Below are 11,331 nucleotides of genomic sequence, written 5' to 3' on the forward strand. Positions count from 1 at the left end.
TAGAGAGGGTGGTACTCCCTCACCTTCCCCAGCTTCCATGACACCACACTACTGCCACTGCATTCTTCCAACCGCCCCTTGTTTAACGCTCATAACCTCTTTTTTCTCTTTTCCCCTCCAACCCAGACGTCCTCCAAGGAGCCTACTCTTAGCCTTTGCCTCTTCTTGCTCCACTCTCTTTATCAGTCATTCCTGAGACATTAAGTGAGTGAGTGAAGTCGCTCAGTCATGTCCGACTCTGTGGACTGTAGTCCACCAGGCTCCTCTGTCCATGAGATTCTCCAGGCAAGAATACTGGAGTGTGTTGCCATTTCCTTCTCCAGGGGATCTTCCCGACCAGGGATCAAACCCGGGTCTTCTGCATTGCAGACAGACGTTTTAACCTCTGAGCCACCAGGGAAGCCCCCCTGAGACATTAAAACTGCTCCTAAATAAATGACTTACAAATCTCTCTTTGTCGCTCTAACCTCTCTCCGAAACCTATACCTGCACTGGAGTCCCTTCATTTGGACAAACCTGTCAGCCTCAAAATTCTTCTTTATAAAGAAGTTTCCTCATCCTCCTCTGAAGGAGGATTTCTTGACAATAACCCAATCATTCTCACAGCTGACCCTGACAATGACCTTTGATCTCCCTGATCAGTGTTCAGATTATTCTTGTACTCTGTCTCTTGAGTTTGCTCTCTCTCTTCACTCCCACTCTCTCATTTCCTCTGACCCTTAATTTAACAACAGAGCTTATCTTGTCTCCCTACTGCCGTTCTTTCCTCATTTCATTACATCCAACACAATTCAAGATTGTCACTGTGAAGCTCAGTTATAGTTCTGTCAACCTTCATCCTCAAAAACCTTCCAAGGCTTCCTGGCAGTAACTGAATAAAATCCACATAAAAGTTGCTCCACAACCTTGAATGACTGTCTCTTTCTTATCTCTCACTTCATCTCTGGGCATCTCCTACACTCCAGCACACGCCATTCTTTTTACCCCCCCAGTTTAATTGAGAAAGAATTTTAAGCACACCATTCGGAGGAGCCTGGTAGGCTACAATCCATGGGGTCACAAAGAGTCAGACATGACTGAGCGACTTCATTTTCATTCTGTTCCCTGAACGGGCACACACTTCCCACCACCAGGCCTCTGCTATGCTGTTCCTCTCCCAAATATGCCCTTCCTTCCTTGCCAGCCCAAAACCCACCTATGTAAATCTCAGCTCAAAAGCTCATTCTTCCAAATCTTTCTTGATTCTTCCTTCTGAAGTCATTGTTGTATTATGTGAACTCCTACAGCTCTACAGGCATATAGCTTTTTCAGCACTTCATCACTTTCCACCATTTTTACATGGATGACCTGTCTCTCCTTCCTGGCCATGAACTTCCTCTGGGCAGGATCTAGGTCTCCTTAGTTTTCAAATTTCCAGCTGTCATAACATTTCCCAAACTCTATCCAAAGGTGTACACTGCCTAAGATGTTGTAGGCAATGAACAAATATTTGCAAATTAATGACCGTAACCTAAAGGGTTAACTCTGGATTTTAGTGGTTGAAAGTCTCTCAATTTTAACAACAATTACTTTTTCTTTATAGGATGTAAGTCCAACCTCGCCCACAGTACCACAGTGTATTCCTTTTGGCCCCCACAGGTCAACTTTCAGATGTCTTTTATTCCCAAATCTTCTAAAAAACCAACTTCTTTAAGAGACCCAATAGTGGAAAAGAACAGAATTAATGCTCCTTTAAGAAAGAAAACACATCCATGCAAAACAAATGACTTACTTCAGGTTACAGCAAAAGGTACAACTGCTTATAGACTGAATTACAGTATTCAAGCTGTATCATTAACCTTAATAGTGCAATCTTTAGACAGCCAGGCATTACATTTTAAAAATTATCACAGGTTAGAAAGGAAATCACTAATTCCTGAGTCATCAATTGTGCTGTTGTATAATTATTCTTTTTCTAAACAGTTTATTCACCTTGATAATTCCTAATATTCTTAAACTTTATGGTAAGACATTTATATCTCTGGATCTTACTTGCACATATAAATTTTTCTTTAAAAAAATAGCAAAAACCTCTTAGAATGCCTTTTACGTTCCAAAGTACTTTTCTCAGAAAGAAATTGGCAGAACTAATAAGAGAGTTAAGAACTAAGATGCCAAATTCATTTTTATAAATCTTTCGTAAAACTTTGGATGCAATCCAACAACCTCACATTAAAATTTTAGAAGGCTTGACTTGAAGGACATGAGGAAATTTATTTTAATGTTCACAGCTCCAAGAAAACCTGGTCTACAGATCATCATTAATTAAGAGAAGACAAATGGGAAGACAAAAAGCATATGTGGACAGCCCTGGTTCTATTATTTCCAATGCAACCTCTGCAAAACAAAACAAAAATTTTTTTAAAAGAGAAAGAAACATCTGATGCCAACATGTTGTATACCTACTTGTGTAGCTATGACTGCTATAGGCTTTTCAAGAGGACCGGGGCAGCCAGTTTGGATTCTGACAGCAATGCAGTAGAATTTAAGGTGTTATGCAAATATGTTCTAAGCAGGTTAATCTAGTTCCACAACATTTTAATAAAGAAGTATCAAGATATAAAGTGTAAAGGTGCATCATTCTTATAAACACTGCAGGAGAAAAATAGGAGCTGGGGAGTCAACCTGCAGTGGACGCACATATGAATACAATATCTCCCTTCCTGTCTCTCTCTACCCAACCCCACATAAGCGGATCTTTATCACGCAGAGACAATTAAACAGCTATAGACCCTGGATGCAATTCCGTGTCCTGGCTTCCACCGGGTGACTTATTGCCAGCCTGACATTCTCCAAATTTTCTACTTGCAGGCTATATTGGCTAGGAAAGCAGACTCACTAACCTGGGACCCCATCACTAGGAACCTTGGGGGATTTCAGTTCCCCAATAATACATGGTACCACCTAGCCATTGTGAAAGCTGGAAGAGTGGATGCCACTAGCATTAGAAATAAAGTATCCCTTTTTCCTAAGGAAAATGCCCGGCTTGTGATACTAACCAGGGGGTAGGCGGGGGACCAATTTCTCAATGATTTTTTTTTTCTTTTAAAATACTACCCCCTCATCTCTCATACACACCTTCAGAGTTCATTCTGCAAGATCCAAGATAAAGACCACATTCTTCAACCATAAGATTTCCAGGGTTTAAATGTGGACGGAGAAGGTTTAGTTGACATTCAAAGTTGTGGGGACAGTGGCCATTAAAGACCCTTCTCCTTCAGGTCAGACAAGAGAAAAACAATAGAAACTGCAGAGTCAGGGCATCTAAGACCCTTAGAGACTAGGAGATGAGGAAAGGAGAAGTGTCACAGGATGGAAGCCGCCTTCAAAACCTGAAAGCCAGCAAGCCCAGGAACGGTAACCATTCTACTGTGTCCCTGCCATGTGCCCAAAGCCACACGCACGCTTCCACATCCCCATCTCAAGCGACATGTGAAGAAAAAGGGGAAACGAAGGGAAACGAAGGGAAGTGAGAACCCCTACAGCCGGCCATCCCCAGGCGGGAGCAGAACAGAGACTGTGAACAGAGTTTCAGGGAAGAAATAACACCGTCCCACAGTCAGCGGGTCAGGGCACCCGCAGATCTCTGGGTCTGGAGAGCAGTTTGCAGTCACACGAGTACACACACACACATACACACATAGATTCACACACATGGGATTTTACAAATCCGCACCCACGCCCCTGCCTCCCTCCACACTCTCACACCAAGTGCATCCTGCTCACTTCACCGTTGTCATCCCCACACTCTCCCGGAGAGTCCGCCGAGAGCTGAGGGATCCTAGCGGGGATTCCTGGAAATGTCATCCCCCAACACCTTCGGTCCGCCACCCCCATCCCTTTGACTCTACCTTTTACACACACACACACACACACTCCTGCCATGACTGTCATCAGACTCACCGCTGCCCCGAAAGCACGGCATGTCAACGCGCACTGGACACCAGGCGTCCATATCCTCATCGCCCCCTTCCCCCGCCCCGTTAGCTCGATCGCTCTAGGCATTGCCTCCCTGGATGTCGCCGGCTGTCCCCTCTCATCCGCACTATTGTTCCTTGCAGGCGCCCGGGGGCGCCCTTCGGCGAGGACGGGGGCCCCGTCGGGGGCAACATCAGCGCCGGGGACCCCCCATTCACCCAACCCGCCCTGGAGGTGGTACCTTGCCTGACAGCTGGGTCCGCGGGCCCGCAGGAGCAGGCGGCGCTAACGACAGCGTTGGTGCCAAGTCTGGGAATAAAGCTCCTCTCCAGCCGCTCCTACCTCCAGCGCCACCATCTTCTCCCGCCGCCGCTGCCGCCGCCGCGACCGCAGCCGCCCTCGCCCAGCTCTGGCTGGGGCTTCGCAGCAGCCGCTCAGGCCCCTCCGGTCCTGCGGCCCCACCCCCTTCTCCCCACCCTCCCGCCCCTCGTGACGCGCGCCGGGGCCGAGCCGGCAGGCTGGCGAGGGAGGGCGCCGGGGGTGAGCGCGCGCGCACGCCGCGAGCTAGGAGCGCCCTTGCCTCCCACGCCCACCCGCGCGCACGCGCGGCGCGCGAGCACGAAGCAGCCAGGCGGCGTCCTCCACGCGCAGCCTCTGAAGCGCCCCAGCCCGAGGGCTGGTGGGCGTGAGGGGCTCCACAGCCTTTCGCTGCCTGTCGCGCCTCGGCTCGGGCAGGGGCCTCCTGGCGTGCACGGGCTCCGTCGGAGCTCCCGGGGCATCCCTCCGGCTTTCGCGTCGCCGCATGGAGTCGGCAATGCGGCTGCCTCCCCGAGGGGACTGACAGGGATCTCCACCCTCTTCGGTGGAAGCCCAGAGGGTCCCCGGTTTCCTCAGCAGCAGCTGCGGCCAACGTCTGCGCGCAGAAACAGGCCGCGCTGCCGGACCTCGAATCCCGGCCGCCGCGTCGGCTCCTGAGGGGTGTTCCCTTAACTGAGTTACTGCCGAGCTTTCCCGCTCCTCCGGCCCCTAAAATGATGCCTGTACTGCACTACCTGGCAGGCACACAAGGCCCCCAGAGAGGGTTGCCGGTACGTCTGGAGCCGGCTGCAGGCCTACGTTTTCGCCGCTAGGGAGTGAGCCACTCGGGTTCGGGCCGGAGCGGCGCTGACCGCGCGTGCAGCCCTTGAGGGGAACTGCCCAGTCCTGCGGGAAGAGAAGAAAGCCTCTGGATTATGATGCCGGGAGTGTAGTTGAGCCTGGCTTAGGGCATCAGCCCCAGATATACCTGGGAAGGAGTAAGGCGGGGACCTTGGTAGCAGGGACCAGGTGGCAGGTGCTGTGTGTTAATGAAAAGCAGTGGGATGGACAGGCCTCAGAAGACCTGGGTTCTGGCGCCGGCCTCACCTGTAACTGGCAGTGTAATATGAGTGAAATCCTTTTTCACAGAATACTCAGTAATAATAAGAAATGATATTTGCACAAAGCCTTATAGTTTTGCACAGCCATCTTCATACATATGTTCTTATCTGGTAAAATGAAGATAAACTCTGGTTATCCAGATTTCTTGGGAAAGGGTTCTTTTATCACAATGTTTCCATATTAAGCCGAATGCCTCCAGAAACGCATTGTCAAAGTCTTGTGTTTTAGCTTTAAAATTCACGTTTCCGTTTTATTCCATAAATCTTTTTCGCTTTAATAAAATTAAAAAATAGCTTCTCCCCCCCCTCCAAAAAGATCTTTTAGTAAAATTGAAATATTATATACTAGGAAGAGGGTGGAGAAGGCAATGGCACCCCACTCCAGTTCTCTTGCCTGGAAAATCCCATGCACGGAGGAGCCTGGTAGGCTGCAGTCCATGGGGTCGCTGAGAGTTGGACACGACTCAGTGACTTCACTTTCACTTTTCACTTTCATGCATTGGAGAAGAAAATGGCAACCTACTCCAGTGTTCTTGCCTGGAGAATCCCAGGGACGGGGGAGCTTGGTCGGCTGCCGTCTATGGGGTCGCACAGAGTCGGACACGACTGAAGCGACTTAGCAGCAGCAGCAGCAGCAGGAAGGGGGCTTCCCTGGTGGTGAAGTGGTGAAGAATCCGCCTGCAATGCAGGAGACCTGGGTTCCATCCCTGGGTTGGGAAGATCCCGGGAAGAAGGGCATGGCAACCCACTCCAGTATTCTTGCCTGGAGAATCCTATGGACAGAGGAATCAGGGAGGCTGCAGCGCATAGGGCCACACACAGTCGGATAAGACTGAAGCCCTTTGGCACCGCACAGCACATACTAGGAAGATATATCTATTCGTCTTGTAATCTTACATATTCATTTTTTGCCCCAGCAACTATTGGATATTTATGCCAGACAAGGTCCTTGTTCTCCCAGAGCTCATAGAACAATGGAGGAAACAGGTATTAAAACAATCAGATGAATAAGTGCAACTGTGATGTGTTCTCAAATGCAAAGGTGCTGAGGGGTTTACAAGGAAACCTAATATGAACTACAAGACTGGGTAAGGCTCTCCAGGGAAATGACCTTTCAGTTTGCCCAGGAGAGGCACTTCCAGGCAGACAGAAGGAAATGTGCAGAAGCCCACCCAAGTGTGCCTGAAGTGAGAAGGAATGAGAGATGGGCAGTTGCAGCCAGAACCTTGGGGGCCTTTTTGAATAAGGATTTTATTCTGTGTGCCTTGGAAGGTCACTGCAAGACTGTAAGAGTTGGGAGTGAGTGATCATGATCACATTTTAGTTTCTTAAAAATGGGTGAGGGAACTATGTGAATAAGTGTTTCATGGAGGGTAGAGACATCCATGCCTGTATATTTGGTAAGTATTTAGGGTTTTCAGTTTTACATGGACTGTTCTGTTTGTTTTTAGTTACTGCCTCTGCTTCCATTCATACTAGTTTTGTGGTCTTTCTGTAGTAGTGCCTACTTTGTTACTTTTAATCTGCTGTGTTTTAGGAAAGAAATGAACTAACCTTGTTAGAATTTCAGGTTGAGTAAGAGGCTTTTTCTGTGCATACACTTGGTGTCATTTGGTTTGTTATGCTTATTTTCTACTTTTCTGTTGTGCTTACATTGAGGCAAAGTTCCTTGATTCATGAATAAGAAATACATTATTGCTTTAATAATGTAATATATTTTCCTCAATCTTGCATCACAGGATTTTTGTGCAGATTAAAGAAAGTGTGAAATGACTCTGCAAAGTATTAAGTGCCATATAAAAAAAGTAATCATTGTTGTAATGGCAGCTTCAGTTCAATTCAGTTCAGTCGTTCAGTTCAGTCGTTCAGTTGTGTCAGACTCTTTGGGATCCCATGAATTGCAGCACTCCAGGCCTCCCTGTCCATCACCAACTCCTGGAGTCTACTCGAACTCACGTCCATTGAGTTGGTGATGCCATCCAGCCATCACATCCTCTGTTGTCCCCTTCTTCTCCTGCCCCCAATCCCTCCCAGCATCAGAGTCTTTTCCAATGAGTCAACTTTTCACATGAGGTAGCCAAAGTATTGGAGTTTCAGCTTCAGCATCAGTCCTTCAATGAATATTCAGGACTAATGTCTTTAGGATGGATTGGTTGGATCTCCTTGCAGTCCAAGGGACTCTCAAGAGTCTTCTCCAACACCACAGTTCAAAAGCATCAATTCTTCAGTGCTCAGCTTTCTTTATAGTCCAACTCTCACATCCATACATGACCACTGGAAAAACCATAGCCTTGACTAGACGGACCTTTGTTGGCCAAGTAATGTCTCTGCTTTTGAATATGCTATCTAGGTTGGTCATAACTTTCCTTCCAAGGAGTAAGCGTCTTTTAATTTCATGGCTGCAGTCACCATCTGCAGTGATTTTGGAGCCCCCCAAAATAAAGTCTGACACTGTTTCCACTGTTTCCCCATCTATTTCCCATGAAGTGATGGGACCAGATGCCATGCTCTTAGTTTTCTGAATGTTGAGCTTTAAGCCAACTTTTTCACTCTCCTCTTTCACTTTCAACAAGAGGCTTTTTAGTTCCTCCACTTTCTAGGAGGGCTTCCCTGGTGGCTCAGAGGTTAAAGCGTCTGCCTGCAATTCAGGAGACCTGGGTTCAATCCCTGGGTGGGGAAGATCCCCTGGAGAAGGAAATGGTAACCCACTCCAGTATTCTTGCCTGGAGAAGTCTGGTAGGCTACAAAGAATTGGACAGGACTGAGCGACTCACTTTCTTTCTTTCGTTCACTTTCTAGAGACCTCCAAACTAACCACTTACCAAATAGTCACATCTTAGAAACTCCCTCCCTTCTCCTCCCCTGAACCTTCCACAAAAACAGAAATGCCCGTTTTCTTTTGGTGAGCACAAATGTTGTCTGAAGTGCTCAAGTTACTCTTTGTGCCCTGGCTGACAGGAAACTCAAGCCTAATTTGCAGGTCATTGTAGGAAATGGGTAAATTCATATGGCATCCTTATCTATGTCATAGCTCTTCCTTTGATCTTGTTTTTCTAGTCTATCTATAGTTTTCCTGTGCCTGCTTTATTGGTATTTTCTATTTTATTATAGGTATTCTTATAAGCCATTTCAAATATATGTACCCACCCAATTTTAACAAGGGTCAGAACTGCACTTCAAGGTTTCAGAAGCCAGTATATAAAACACTGGCACCCTGCCAGCCATTGTAGCAGGTACAATACTACAGACACTGTGCCAAGTGACTTGAGTTTAAATTAGGCCTTGTCCAGGATTGCATGTGGATATGAAGTCTCTGTGCATGCCAGTCTAGAGCCTCCTGTTGTAAGCAAGCCAAGTTTGTCTCCCACTGGCTTATAGATAATTTCATAATTTTCTTTAGTGTGATCTCCATGTTCTCAGACTCCATCACCCTCCTCTGTACTTACAAGTATATCTTAGTGGCACAAACACTGTCTGTCACTGGTAAGAGGGCAGGGATCCATGAACTGTTACTCATTTAGGTTTCTTTTTGTCAGCAAAGACCTGAAGATTCTAGGATTCACTAAATTCATTCACATTTTAAAAGAGTGTGACCATGTCTTTCATCCTCTGTTATGATTCTGGACAGCCCAAACTGGACATATCTCTTTGGATAATTTGTTGTTGTTCACTCGCTAAGTCCTGTCCGACTCTTTGTGACCCCATGGACTGCAGCACACCAGGCTCCCCTGTCCTTCACTATCTCCCAGAGTTTGCTCAAACTCATGTCCATTGAGTTGGTGATGGCATCCGACCATCTCACCCTCTGCTGCCCCCTTTCCTCCTGCCCTTTGGCAGCATCAGGTCTTTTACATTGAGTTGGCTCTTCCCATCAGGTGGCCAAACTATTGGGGCTTCAGCTTCAGCATCAGTCCTTCCAATGAATATCAGGGTTGATTTCCTTTAGGATTGACTGGTTTGATCTCCTTGTAGCCTCAAGAACTCTCAAGAATTTTATCTAGCACTACAATTTGAAAGCATCAATTTTTCAGCTCTCAGGCTTCTTTATGGTCCAGCTCTCACATCTGTATATGACTACTGGAAAAACCATAGCTTTCATTATACAGACCTTTGTCGTCTAAGTGATGTCTCTGCTGTTTAATATGCTGTCTAGGTTTGTCATAGCTTTTCTTGCAAGGCTCAAGCAACATTTACTTTGGTAATGGTAGATTCTTTTCCTGGATTTCAAGTCCTTATCAAGTGCATTCTATCTCAGGCCTTGAGTTTAAGTCTTATGAGCTGAGTCTGTGTGTAGAACAAATAACCAGCAACCTTCGGGTAGTGAGGTTTTTGTTGAGGATTTCAGCTTTGTTAGCATTAGATAATCTAGCAAACTTTTCAATCTACTGTATAATTACTTTTGTCACAGAATTTTAAGTATATGGACAAAATAAACAATTATGAAATGTGTATCTCCTGAACCTCCATGAATCTTTTACATGCTGATTCTTATTTCACCAGCTTTTCCTCTAGATATACATTCTGTCCTGGCTTCAGCCAGATCCTTGTCTTTTCTATTCCTTCAAATAGGTCAGGTTCCCTCTCTCTCTTCCTTGAATCACATTCACTGTACCCTTTAATGGTTCCTACCAGAATTTTGTACTGTAGCTATGTGTATCTGACGCACTGGACGATATTCTGGTTCCACAGATAGTAATTCTACCACTGAAAATGAAGTTTCTGAATAAAGAGTGTCAGGGGATCATACTGTCTTATTTAAATGGTTATGTGCCCATTCCTGAACCAACCTCCATGGCTAGCAGCAAGGCTCCCACCCCTGTAGCTGGGTCATTTCTCCCCAAACCACATGGTTAATAATAGAAACAGACCTAAATACTACTACAAAGAGCAGAAAATGGACAGAAGCAAAGGAAAACAACTCTCTTGTTCATCTCAGGCTTATACTAGAGAAAGACAAGAAAATTTAACCCAACTGTACAATAATAAGGGAATTAGTACATAAGTGAATATGTCTTTACAGCGTTATATAATGCAGCTATTAAAATGTTATATCCATAGATTTTTTTAATAATATGGAAGAAATACAAGCTTATGTTCTCATCATAGTTTTTAAAAATCAGGATACAACATTAGGTAGAGAGTTGATCATAACTTTTAAAAAGTGCATAGGAAAAAAAAATGTACATCAAAATGTTGTCAGTAGTCCTCTTGAGTAGTACTGTTCTTTTCCTCTTTCTATGCTGTAGTAGTTTAAAAAATTTTTACACTATACACATGAGCTTAACGATTTGAAAAAATAAGGTTACTAAAAATGTGGTTGTAAAAATTAACATTACTACCAGATGCCTAGTGACGTCCCAAAATAACTGTTGGGTCACTTTGCATTTCTAAAGCAGTTTTACAAATTTGATTTATCCTTCAGGCTTATTTCAAATACCACATACTTGAAGAAAATGTTTTCAGACTGTGTTGCTATCTATCATTGATGTACCTTACTGTCTGAGCGTTTGTTTGAAGCACTGGGAGCCTTACAGCATCTTTGAAATGTCAGGATATAAGTAGACAAAAATTGATCAAATTGTTTTCTCATTCTGTTTAACATCTGCTTATGCACTTGGTTGTTTCCCATGTTATTTCAGTAGTAAGACAGCTGAATATTATGGTCATCTGGTCGGAACAGCAGAAGATATTGATATATTTAATTCATCATACACACTGGGAACAATTTTACTGGAAGAAAATATGACCATGTGTTCTAGATAAAATATAACATTGCAATCAGGAGTGTATTTACTTAAAAATAAGAAGTTGGGAAATTAAGTGCTCAGCAATTTCAGAAAAACTTTTTCTTAATATGTGTTTGCTATAGATTTATATCTTTTTCCCACTTTACTAATTTTAATCATAAGATTGAGAAAATTCTGATAACCAGTCCTTTTATCAGTTTAAGAAATAG

General features: G+C 44.9%; 1 protein-coding gene across 1 annotated transcript in view; it reads right to left on the reverse strand.

The window, feature by feature from the left end:
* APBA1 (amyloid beta precursor protein binding family A member 1) overlaps window positions 1-4,319 on the reverse strand; it is a 233,827-nt gene extending 229,508 nt beyond the window's left edge. The window contains exon 1 of the mRNA XM_040250244.1: window positions 4,199-4,319. The gene's annotated coding sequence lies outside the window, so the exon portion shown is untranslated. The remainder of the gene's footprint in view (window positions 1-4,198) is intronic.
* Between the last annotated feature and the right edge of the window lie 7,012 nt (window positions 4,320-11,331).

This window comes from Oryx dammah, unplaced genomic scaffold (genome assembly GCF_014754425.2).
Source record: "Oryx dammah isolate SB20612 unplaced genomic scaffold, SCBI_Odam_1.1 HiC_scaffold_1, whole genome shotgun sequence".
NCBI lineage: Eukaryota > Metazoa > Chordata > Mammalia > Artiodactyla > Bovidae > Oryx > Oryx dammah.